General features: G+C 36.1%; 1 non-coding gene across 1 annotated transcript; it reads right to left on the bottom strand.

Annotated features, from left to right (window-relative positions):
• Nucleotides 1–9,501: 9,501 nt before the first annotated feature.
• LOC112997938 (small nucleolar RNA R71) lies at nucleotides 9,502–9,608 on the bottom strand. The gene has a single exon (XR_003262986.1). It is a non-coding gene; the product is annotated as a small nucleolar RNA R71 (small nucleolar RNA).
• Between the last annotated feature and the right edge of the window lie 4,109 nt (nucleotides 9,609–13,717).

The raw sequence follows: 13,717 nt of genomic DNA, 5'->3' as shown, positions 1-13,717 counted from the left end.
AATCTATCCTAAGGCTCATGAGAACTCTAGGGTCTTCTCTTGCATCTCTGGCTCAATCTTCTTGGAGTCTTCTATCCAATGCCCTTGCGGGGTAGGATTGCATCAAAACTTCTCAAGAAGTTCAAGTTGGAAGATGCAAAATAATTAAACACTCCTATCTATCCAACAACATGTCTTGGACTGGACGAGGAATCCAACAAAATGGACAACTCACAATACAAAGCTACGATTGGATCCTTACTATATCTAATTGTGTCTAGACCCAACGTATTGTTTGGTGTTGGACTATGTGCCAGATTCCAACAAGACCCAGGAGAGGTTCGCTTAACTACTGTAAAAAGAATATTTAGATATTTAATCGAAACTCCTAATCTTGGTCTTTACTTTAAGTATAACAATGGAATCTATATCCATCAAACCAAGTATGTCAAGGAAATTCTCAAGAAGTTCAAGCTAGAAGATGCAAAAGAACTGAAGACTCATATGCATCCAACGACATGTCTTAGAATGGACGAGGAATCCAACAAAATGGACAACTCACAATACAGAGCTACGATTGGATCCTTACTATATCTAACTGCGTCTAGACCCAACATATTGTTTAGTGTTGGACTATGTGCTAGATTCCAACAAGATCCAAGGGAAGTTCACTTAACTGTTGCCAAAATAACATTTAGATATTTAATTCGAACTTCTAATCTTGGTCTTTACTTTAAGCATAACAATGGAATCTATATCCATCAAACGAAGTATGCTTAGGAACTTTTCAAGAAGTTCAAGCTAGAAGGTGCAAATGAAATGAAGAATCCTATGCATCCAACAACATGTCTTAAACTGGACGAGGAATCCAACAAACTGGACAACTCACAATACAACGCTATGATTGGATCCATACTATATCTAACTATGTCCAGACTCGACATATTGTTCAGTGTTGGACTATGTGCTAGATTCCAACAAGACCCAAGGGAAGTTCACTTAACTGTTGTCAAAAGAATATTTAAATATTTAATTGGAACTCCTAATCTTGGTCTTTACTTTGAGCATGACAAGGTATTTAGGTTGGTCAGTTATTGTGATACTAACTATGCTGGTGACAAACTCAAAAAAAGAAGCACTAGTGGAAGCTGTCATCTAATTGTTGGAAACCTAGTCACTTAGATTAACAAGGAGCAAGGATTAGTAGCACTATCCACTGTAAAAGCAGAATATATATCAACAATAAGTTGTACTCAATTGATATGGATAAAGAATCAACCGAAAAAGTTTAGTATATATGAAGAAAACATACCTATCTATTGTGATAATAAAGCTGCAATAAGTATCTCTAAAAACCCTACTTTGCATTCATGAGCCAAACATATACAAATTAAGCATCATTTTCTAAGAGACCGTGTTCAGAAGGGAACAGTTTGTATCCATTGATGGTCAGCTTGCTGACTTCTTTACAAAATCCCCCACTGAAGAAAGGCTGATTCTGTTAAGGTATCAACTTAGAATGGCCTTAGTAAATGAATAATTAACATCTAAATGCCTGAAAAGGTACACTCTGCATCCAAAGGACACATCATCCAATGGCCATACATACATACATGACTGGACGACTACGAGTGGACAAGGGATATATTGAAAACTCCACACCTTATAAAAAAAACGTTGCATTTTGACTACTGAGCTATCCTTAAGTAACGAGCCTCTTAATTATTTTTTAAAAGCCCAGAGAAATCACCCATATTCCTTATAAACTCCTTCAGATCAGGGCAACAGTCTATCTTCACTATCTTTGCAAGAATTCTCAAGAAAACCTCACAAAAACCCTAATCTTTTTCTCTGCTCAACATGACAAACTCCTGTGAAAACAACACTTTCACCCATCCAACCTCAACCACCAATAATTGTTCCATCCAATTTTCCAACCCCTACCCAAAAACAAACACTTAGCCTTAACCCTCCACCATAAACAACCATTCCCTTAAACACTTCCACCACCACATAGTCACTCTGATATTCTACCATAACCACCACCCACTTAGGATCAACAATGATGTCCCCTATCGCTTCTTTCACCTTCAAACCCACTATTTTTTTGCTAATGACAAAACGGGGAGAAATATAAGAAAGAATTTTTTTTATGTAAACACTAGCCAGCTAATACAATAAGGTGTTTTAAAAGAATCCAATATATCTGTGTTTAAAGTAGCATCTACTCATGCATAAGTATAATAGACTTTGGGGGAGCTGAAAGCTACCACACATAGCATTTTGATCTGTTGTCATTCATACTAAAACTATTTTAGCATATACGTACTATATTCATTGCTCAAAATTTATATAGTTTGTCATCATAAAAAAATGGGAGATCGTTAGATACTGGACAATCCATCACTAGATGAACTAGACATCTCTTAAGGTTTTGATGAAAATAAAGACATAAATTTGTGTTAACCATTTCGTTACATGTAAGTCTGCAAGTTTGATGATTGAAAGCAACACCGGGTGAGACTTATCCATTAGTGGATACCTCGTCTAGTAGAAGCAGGAAGTACTCGTTCAGTCCATCCAAACACCGATTGGAATATGCATTTTATTTGAATTATCCATTTATGCCAGTTCATATGATTATGTATTAAAAGGAATATATCTGCAAATCAATCTTATATTTCCTTTTATAAGTCTAACAACACTATTGAGTTATGAATGACATATATGGAAAGTTAAGATCCTATCAAACAAAAACACGTAGTATCTTTCGATTCTAAGTAACAAGATCAAGCTGCACGACAGTCATATTATTCAGTCTTGAAGATATTCCAACTTCCGAGCCTTTCTCTACATATAAATACAACATCAAGGATTGAAGAACAACATCAAAGAACACAAATAGAAAAAGAAGAGAAAAGAAAAGCATTTGTGGAAAACACACTGAGTTAAGAAAGTCTATACTTTGTGAAATACAAAGTACTTGAGAGTGATTAGAACTTCATTGTAAATTCACTCATTGAGTGTTGCAAAGAATCTCTAATTCAATGTCAACCTTTTGTTTGTGAAAGTTAGGAGTGACTTAGCGATAAAATAATACTTGGGTGTTCTTAGATTCAGGGGGAGTCTAAGGGTTGTATCAATAGTGGCCTTGAGAATACTTGTTGTAATCAAGTTTGATCAGTGGAACCCTTTACTGGTTGGTAAATGAGAACTGGACGTAGCTCAAGTTTAGTGAACCAGTATAAAATGAAGTATTTGAAATAACAACAATCATACTAGAAGGGGGAGTTGAATAGTGTGTTTATCAAAGATATACAAAAACTTTTACAACTTATAATGCATATATATAGAAATGTAGAAGAATGGTGGGTTGTCCATTAAAAAGAAAAACAAGTTTTAATAAAGACAAATTTGATTGTCTAGAGACTTGAGAAGAAAGAATCTTTTAAAAAAAATCATTCAAATAAACACTTGGTATAAAAAGAGGCGATAGAGAGTACAAATGGAATGCTTAATAAATCATAAAGGAGAGAAGTAGAAACACTTGGTTTATACTGGTCCACTCAGCCTAAGCTATGTCTAGTTCTCCTTTACTCTATAGTAAACAGTTCCAATAATCAAAACTTGATTACAAAACAAGTATTCTAGCCTGCCACTCTTGGCTTTACAAGTATTCTTAATACCACTTTCGGTACTTTCTTATACTCCCACTGAATCTAAGAAACCCTAGTATTGTTTAACACTAAGTCACTCCTGGCTTTCACAAACAATAGTTTGAATGAATATAAGTATTCAACAACATTCAAAGAGTGGATAAACAATAAAGCTCAAATACAAAATAAATTTGCTTAGCAAAGAATAAACAGATAAAAACTTTGTATTAGTCATCCAATAATTTCAGCAGAGTTTCACTTTAGATAAGTTCTTGCTTATTCGTCAGTTTTTCTCTCTTTGATTCTTGGGTAGAGATTGCCTTTTATAGACTTTAGTGAAGGATTTGTTATGAGATCAATGTCGATTCCTGGAAAAGACCATTGTCTCACACTGAAAGATGAGGTTATGTGGTGTGCTCTTATTTGCGAGGAATTGGACGATAGTACAGACAACACCATGCGATCTTTGTCCTTAGCGAAAGCGACCTTTAGAGAATATTATGTGAGTACCTTTTAGTTCCTTCTACTCTGTTCTTTCATTAAATTCAAATGTTAGCAATTCAAAATAAAGAGAGACAATGAATTTGTATAGGATAAAACACATGTACTTCCCTTTTTTGGTTATCATAGACTTTTTGCCTAATGTTGATATCTCCAAAAGGTGTGAGTTACTTACTTGCTGGACGCGTGGAATAACCATAAACACAATGTATAACACTAATTTTCATAGAGAGTGGACGCCTTTTGATTTAAGTATGGTGGACATTGGATAGATAGTAAGCAGAGCAATCTTTCTTGGATGATACAACATATTGTCAAGTCCTTTAATATTTTAACCTATCCTTTTGTCAAAAGCTCATTAGAACATCAGTAATTTACAATTTTTGTTATTCATCAAAATCCAAGGTAGATGATAAGAGTCGTTGTCCAGACCTAACAATATTTTTACTGCTTTTCTTTAGCTTATAAAAGTATTTTAAAATCCATTATTGATACATTTTGCACACAAGGTTTTCACTGAAAAAGTAAGTTTTATATATCTTTGGCTTGGTTTTTAGATCTAACAAATAACCATCAAAACATAAGGAATGCATGGATGAATCTTCCATATTTAAACAAAAACATTAATAAATGTACAATATCTAAAACAATTAGATTTAAGGGGAGTTTATAAGAAAACTATTACAATCAAAAGATAAGTGCTAACATTTTAATCCCAAAAATAACTAAAATATGGCACTTATCACTAATATGTGATCGTCTTATAGGTGGATAAAGCACTCAACACTTTAGTCATTTCTCTTAATTTTTACAAGGTGTTTTGAGAGCTTAGTATCTACACAAAGAATTACAGAAAGCTTTACAAGAAAGAATATATTCACGCAAGATGGTTTGTATCTTGTTCCGTGAAAGCTTCTTCTATTTATAGCCTCTATCTTCAAGTATTTGTTATCTCACATTGGTTGGATTCTTCACTCTGTTCTTCGTCTAAAGTCTTGAGCCTGTTGGAGCATTTAATGCTTGCATTAAATGCACATCCCTTCTTCATGCAAAGTCCATGTTGATAGGTTAGCGTGTTTTGTACTTCAGCAAGAAAGTCACTTCTTTCATCACAACAGATCAACACCAATAGAGCGCACATTTTGATGAGGATCAATACTTCCAGATTGTGGACTTCATTTATTCTTCATAGAACTTTGACAGATACTAGAAGAATGCTTTAAGATAGAATCTCAGACACGTAGTATTGAATAAAGGTCTTAAATGCACTACTTAATTTTATGCTAGATCGTCTTATATGGATGTATAGTCTGAAAGCACAAATGCAAAAATACATACCATGATTTGATAACACATCAGACACAACTTTTACCATTTGTATTTATTTGTATCAAATCAAAATAATTAAGAGTTTTAATTTGTCTTTAGGACATAAATGTCTTTTGACTTAACAATCTCCCTCTTTTTGATGATGTCAAACAAATACATATGTAAAAGTTGAAGACATATATATGATATATATAATGACAATCAAGTGTAATGTCAGTCTTATTAGATGCAATATAAAAGCATAATGCATCATAGGACTTTGAGATAAAGTCCTTTAATAAGCAAACTCTCATTTTATTCATCAGATGTATATTACATAGATAGTAGATGAACAATAAAAAGAATAAGAGTTTAAAGATTTTAAGAAAATCTCACCCTCAACTTTTGCATCTTCTGCTTTTGTTGCTTTGTTCTTCTTCCCCTTTTGTTTGGCAACTTCTTCTGCTTCATTAGCCTCTAGCTTGCGAAAGAACTCATCCCCAGAGTCGTCATTAGTGAAGATGCCCATTAGGGTCTCAGGGAACTTCTGAAATAAGAAATCCCCAAAGAGTTTCCACCTCTTGGCTTTTCTTTCAGCATGAGCCTTATCATGAAGAGCTTCAACAAGTGCCTCCCTGGTTCTGAGTAGTGCTTTCTCAAGAAAATACACATACTCTCGGGATGGAGGAGGACCAACATAGACTTCCATGGCCATATCTTCAGTAGCAACATGGGTCTCATCATTAGAATCCACCTCTTCAATGATTGGCTTAACTTGATGAATGAAGGTGCAAGTGGAGTGTGGAAGATGAAAAGTGAATGAAAAGTTGCACTCAGACATAGTAACAAGTTCTTTCTTCCATACACAAATGCGGTTGGATGGTGAATCAACTAGAAAAGGATTATGGTTGATAGTTTGAAAGTAGTTCCCTGTGGTATGATGAACTCCATCGAATGATGGCTTCTCTTTAGGTTCCAAACCAGAGCAATGAGCTCCCAATCTATAATACCTTTTTAGAGCTTGCCAATCCATGTTTACAAGCTCCTTTTTCTGATGCAGTACAACCATTTCATGTTTGAAGAGTCTGCCTAGCCTTGCCTTGATGTAGCGGATAAGGGTGTATCTTTATCGTCTTCAATTAGCTTCTTTCTGCCCTTGTAGCAATTTGCCGTAGGAATCAAAATTGGCTTGTCCATTGCTAATTGGAACTTAGTTCCAAAGTGTGCAAGACACAGAAACTGAGAGCCTATCATGAAAGGTAGATGCACATTTAGTCTTTGTAGTCATCTAAAGGAACTTGCCTTGCCCTAATTTCTTCTTTGTACTTGTTTAGGCAAAGACACAAATGGGGATCATAATCAGAGAATTCCCATTCTGAGAAGGTTGGACTTTTCTCAAGATCTTCATGGTGGATGTCTTCTACAAGGAAGAACTCCCCAGACTTGGAACAATTCCATGGAAGAGCTACGTTGAAGATGACCATCAAACCAAGTTGTTAAAGGTCTAAAGGAGCATAAAAGGGCATTTCATCAGATGTAGCCTCTCTCTTCTCCAGACTATATCCCCTGGAGGGTTGATGTGCCATTATGTTCTCCTATTTCTTAACCTTTTTTTGCACCATTTTAAGTACTGATTAGTCTTAATTGTCAAATTAATTAGACAGTTTTATTATTTGGGCCCATTCAGCTAATTTGATGTTTTAAATCTAATTTCAGGAATTAATGAAGCATTGGGCTTGGGCTTGAATCCAGAATTGGGCTTGGACTTGAAGAGGACAGACTATTTTATTCTACAAAATTAGATCTTATCTTATCTAGATATTATTTAGATTTGATCTCATCTAGATATTATTTCATCTAGATCTCATCTTATCTAGATTTGATATTATTTTATTTATAGGCTTGGATTTAAAACAGATTTGTAAGCTTTAGGGCTGGAAAACTATATAACAACACCATGGTTCTAGTTTAGGCTCTCTACTCTTTCTCCTTTATTTTCGTTTTTGGCAATTCCAGTTCTGATGTTTAGTTTTATCAATAAAATTTCGTTCTTCAATCTATAATTTCGTTCTCTATTGATTAATGGAAGGCTAAGTCTCCAGAGTTGTTTTCTCTTGAGGATCAGACACAGTTCTCTTTGAGGTTCTATTATTACTGTTAAATTCTTTTCAGTTTTTCCTCTTCACTAATTACTCTGAATTTGTTGCTATTAATTCATGCATGCTTAGTGCTTGATTAATTGTCTCTGCGCTTAATTTACATTCATGCTTAATGATCGTTTATGAGTAATTGGTGTATGTGTTGCTTAATCACATAATGAATGCCTTATGTTAAATTCCGCTTAGTAATTTAATTTAGGGTTGGATTAAGTGGTTAAACTGAAAAATGATAAATTCTCGCAACCTAGGATAAGAGACTTACTTGTGAATCAAGGGGAAGCAACGTATTTTAATTCTTATATTTTCTAATTCAATTTTACTCGTTGTTTAATTTACAAAAGTAAACAACCCCCCCCACCCCCCCCAATTTGTTACTATTTCCTACTATCTGTTATGAACATTTGGTTTATCATTGCTCATTGGGAAACGACCTAGGATCACTTCCTAGTTACTACATTTTAATATTTATTTGATTCGGGTACGGCCTCGATCAAATTTGGTGCCATTGCCAGGGAGCAGTGTCCAAAGGTACACAATAGCTAGTGTCGTGTTAGTGTTTAATTCTTGTGCTAGTGTTTAATTCTTTCGTGTTGTGTTAGTATTGTGTTAGTATTGTTTAGTACCTTGTTATTTTGTTTATTGTGTGTTCTATTTTAGTTTTTCTGTTCAGCGCTTCCCCTGTTTCAGTTTTGGTGTTTTGCTGTTAATAGTGTTTTGCGACAGATTTAGCGACCACTTTTGTTGAATTGGAAAACAGGGTAGTGGTGGAAATCCCTTAGCGACGGATTTTAGAGACCACCCTTGCTGAATTAATTAGAATTTTTTGTTTTGGTAGCTATAGTTGTTATTTTTGGCTGAATTTTTTTGAGTTCACTTCTTTTGATCCATATTTTGTGGGAAAAATAGCTGGAGCCTTTAGTTTGGTCAGATTTGAAAGTTCCCAAAAAGTAGCAAATTTGATTTTTGTCAAAACTTCAAACGACCATAACTTTTGCTCCGGTTATCAGAATCGCAATTATTGTATATGTATTTGGGGTAGAAACAAATTTCCCATGCCATCACAACCTGCCGTAGGCCGGCTGAGGTCTCCTTCTTCCAAAAATTGCAATTCTGTCAAAAGTTTTTTATTTTCCAAGTATTCTCTTATTTTTCTTAACTTGTCATTTTTAGCTTTTATAGTTAGACTTTGAATTTCTGTTTGAAATTTTTTGTGCTATCTTCTCATCATTTTATAAGGTTTCCCACAAAATTTGAAGTCATTTGGATATCATTTAATGGTAGCTGTAGTTCAAACCTACACTATTACTTACATAAGAAGGCAACTAGTTGTGCATGCTGAATATAGTGTATGACTAGAGGCAATCCATATGACTTACAACCCTTTGATCCTGAGATAGATAGGACATTTCATAGATTAGTCAGACATCATTTAGTACCTTTTGAGCATCCTGAGCATTCTGTTATTGGTGATTTTGAGCATTATTGTTATGAACATTCTGATTTTGAACATTATGAGAACATGGCACAACCTCCACCCCGTGAGAGGACTCTAAGGGAAATGATTGCACCTGATTTCACCTATGAAAGCTTGTGCATCCAATACCCTGATGAGGATGTCCCATATGTTCTTAAAATTGGACTGATCCATTTGCTTCCAAAGTTTCATGGCCTTGCAGGTGAAGACCCGCATAAACATTTGAAAGAATTCCATATTGTCTGCTCCACCATGAAACCCCCAGATGTCCAAGAGGATCACATATTTTTGAAGGCCTTTCCTCATTCTTTAGAGGGAGTGGCGAAGGACTGGCTTTATTACCTTGCTCCACGGTCCATCATGAGCTGGGATGACCTCAAGAGAGTGTTCTTAGAAAATTTTTTTCCCTGCTTCCAGGACCACGACCATCAGAAAGGATATTTCAAGCATTAGACAACTCAATGGAGAGAGCTTATATGAATACTGGGAGAGATTTAAGAAACTATGTGCCAGTTATCCTTACCACTAGATTTCTAAGCAGCTTCTCCTCCAATATTTTTATGAAGGACTCAGTAACATGGAGAGAAGTATGATAGATGCTACCAGTAGTGGAGCCCTTGGAGACATGACCCCTGCTGAAGCCAAAAATTTAATTGAGAAGATGGCTTCCAACTCCTAGCAATTTTGTGCCAGAAGTGATGCTATTGTCATTAGAGGAGTGCATGAAGTAGCCACGAATTCATCTTCATCAGGTGAGACTAAGAAGCTTGAAGGTAAACTAGATGCCTTGGTTAACCTGGTAACCCAACTGGCCATGAATCAAAAATCTGCACCTGTCGCCAGACTCTATGGTTTATGCTCCTATGCCGACCACCACACAGACCTTTGCCCTTTTATGCAACAATATGAAGCAATTGAATAGCCTGAAGCTTATGCTGCAAATATCTACAACAAACCTCCTCAACCTCAACAGCAAAATCAGCCACAACAGAACAATTATGACCTCTCCAACAACAGGTACAATCTCGGGTGGAGGAATCATCCCAATCTTAGATGGTTGAATCCTTCACAATAGCAGCAACAACAATAGCCTTATTTTCAGAATGCTGCTGGCCCAAGCAGACCATACGTTCCTCCGCCAATTCAATAGCAACAGCCCCAGAAACAACAAACAGTTGAGGCTCCTCCGCAACCTTCCCTTGAAGAACTTGTGAGGCAAAAGACTATGCAAAACATGCAGTTTCAACAAGAGACCAGAGCCTCCATTCAGTGCTTAAATAATTAGATGGGACAATTGGCTACACAGTTAAATCAACAACAGTCCCAGAATTCTGACAGATTACCTTCTCAATCTGTCCAGAATCCCAAAAATGTGAGTGCCATTACATTGAGATCAGGAAAGCAGTGTCAAGAACCTCAACCAGCCAATGAACCTGCCCAACCTCACTCTACTCCAGAAAAAGATGATGACAAAAATGGAAAGAGTAAGTTACCTAACAATTTCTATGCAGGTGACTCTAAAGAGAAGCAACATATCCCTCTTCCATTCCCTCCAAGAGCAATTTCCAACAAAAAAATGGAAGAGACAGAGAATGAGATCTTGGAAACATTTAGAAAAGTAGAAGTAAACATACCTCTGCTGGATGCAATAAAGCAAATTCCAAGATATGCTAAATTCTTGAAAGAGTTGTGCACTCATAAGCAGAAGCTTAAAGGAAGTGAAAGAATTAGTATGGGCAGAAATGTCTCCGCATTGATTGGTAAATCTGTTCCCCAAATCCCTGAAAAATGTAAAGATCCAAGTACATTCAGCATACCTTGTATTATAGGGAACAATAAGTTTGACAATGCCATGCTAGATTTAGGAGCTTCTGTTAGTGTGATGCCTCTGTCTATTTTTAATTCTCTATCTCTTGGTCCCTTGCAGTCAACTGATGTGGTAATTCATTTAGCTAATAGAAGTGTTGCCTATCCTGCTGGTTTCATAGAGGATGTCCTAGTTAGAGTTGGTGAACTGATTTTCCCTGTTGATTTTTATATTTTGAATATGGAGGAGGGATTTTCTAAAGGATCAGTTCCCATCATTCTAGGCAGACCTTTTATGAAAACTTCTAGAACTAAGATAGATGTATATGCAGGCACACTATCTATGGAGTTTGGTGATATAACTGTTCATTTTAATATTCTTGATGCTATGAAACACCCATCTGAAGATCTTTTAGTATTTCGTGTTGAAATAATTGACCATATTGTTGATGAATACATGACTGATCTTCATTCTAATCTGCATGCCTGTCACTCTTCATGCATTGAATCTGAATTTGTACTTGATCATATGTCTGAATTTGATGCTGAGAGTGAATCTGAATTTGATATTGATTACATGTCTGATGTTTTACCTCTTGAGATTGATTTTATAAAGTCAGATAAAACTAACCATGTTTCAAGAAGTACACATGCTTCTAACTTTCTTTATGAGGTACAGGCTGAGAAACCATCTCTTTCTACCACTATCCAGCTGAGCACACCAGAATTGAAGCCTCTACCATCAAATTTAAAATATACTTACTTGGATGATAGCAAAAGTTTTCCAGTAATTATATCTGCCTCCCTTGCTGATGAGCAAGAGGAGAAGCTGTTATTAGTTCTCAAGAAGCATAAAAAGGCTATAGGCTGGACCCTGGCGGACATTTATGGTATTAGCCCATCCACATGTATGCATCGAATAAATTTAGAGGATGGGGCTAAACCAGTAAGACAGCCACAAAGAAGACTCAACCCGGTGATTCTTGATGTAGTGAAGAAGGAGGTAACCAAGCTTTTGCAAGCTGGAATCATTTAACCTATCTCCGACAGCCAATGGGTGAGTCTCGTCCAGGTAGTCCCAAAGAAAATCAGCCTCATCGTGATCACAAATGAGAAGGAGGAGTTGATTCCTACTCAAGTGCAGAACAGTTGGAGAGTCTGCATTGACTATAGGAGGCTGAACTAGGTTACCAAAAAGGACCATTTTCCCCTGACATTCATTGACCAGATGCTTGAACGCCTGGCAGGTAAATCTCACTACTGTTTCCTTGATGGTTTTTCTGGTTATATGCAAATCACTATTGCTCTTGTGGCCTCAATAATCTTAAGAGGGATAGGCTTAGAATGCAGAAGAAGCAAAAACAATCAATTTAATAATGTTCTATAAACATGCAAGGCAAAATTGATTGCAATAACATAAATGTGATAAGGGAAGAGAGAATGCAAACACAGTTTTATACTGGTTCGGCCACAACCCGTGCCTACGTCCAGTACTCAAGCAACCCACTTGAGATTTCCACTATCTTTGTAAAATCCATTACAAAGTCTGAACCACACAGGGACAACCCATCCCTTGTGTTCAGGAATCCTTTACAACAAGAGACTCACAGTCTCTTAACCAATCTCATTGAATAAGAAGAATGGAAGAAGAATTCTCTCTTCAAGAGAAGAATATTACAATGAAGATCATGTAAGAATCCTTATAGATTTTGCAAGTGTTTGATCAAGGATTTCTTGAGAGAGCATTTGACAATGAAGTTCTTTTGGAATCTCTCTCATTGTCTTTTGAGAGGATAAGACATTTTTGCCAAGCAAAACTCTCTCTTCAATTTCATCCCAAGTCACACATATATATAGGCCTTTGATGGCCATTCAAAATCCAAATGATAAGATGTGACTATTGACGATATTCCTTGAAAATCCTCTCTGGTAATCGATTACAGAATTAGTGTAATCGATTACACAGTTGTTTTTCTTGAACAGTTGTGACCCTTCATTTAAAATTTGAATTCCCAACGTTCAGAGTCTCTGGTAATCGATTACATATGATGTGTAATCGATTACACACTTTCAAACCATTGGTAATCGATTACATGTGCCTAGAATGACTTGAAACCTTTCATTGTGAGGCAAGGCTTGATCTTGAAGAAATCTTGAATCAAGGCTTTGTTTGTTGAAACAATCTTGTATTAATCTTGAAGCAAAATGAGCCTTGTTTGATTCTTCTTTTGACATCATCAAAATCATGTATACATACATTCATAGCCTTTCGGCCTATGCAATGCCCCTGGTACCTTCTAGCGATGCATGATTAGTATTTTTAGTGATTTTTTAGAAAATTGCATAGAGGTGTTTATGGATGATTTCACTGTATATGGATCCTCTTTTGATGTTTGTTTGGATAGTCTGGAAAAGGTTTTGAATAGATGCACTGAAACTAACCTTGTTCTAAATTTTGAAAAATGTCATTTTATGGTTGAGCAAGGCATAGTTTAGGCCACATTATTTCCAAAAAGGGCATTGAAGTAGATCCTGCAAAAATTCTGTTATTTCACAATTGCCTTACCCCTCTTGCGTGTGAGAGGTGCAATCTTTTCTTGGTCATGCAGGATTCTACAAGCGCTTTATAAGCGATTTTAGCAAAGTAGCCCTTCCATTATCCAACTTGTTGCAAAAAGAGGTGGAGTTTGACTTTAATGATAAATGCAAAGAGGCCTTTCATTGCCTCAAAAGAGCACTGACTACCACCCCTATCATTCAGGCACCTGATTGGACAGTCCCATTTGAGCTAATGTGTGATGCATCCAATTACACATTGGGGGTTGTCCTTGCTC

The sequence above is a fragment of the Glycine max genome, chromosome 9, assembly GCF_000004515.6.
Source record: "Glycine max cultivar Williams 82 chromosome 9, Glycine_max_v4.0, whole genome shotgun sequence".
Lineage (NCBI taxonomy): Eukaryota > Viridiplantae > Streptophyta > Magnoliopsida > Fabales > Fabaceae > Glycine > Glycine max.
The sequence above is the reverse complement of the archived record's forward strand: the minus strand, read 5'-3'. Positions and strand labels throughout refer to the sequence as shown.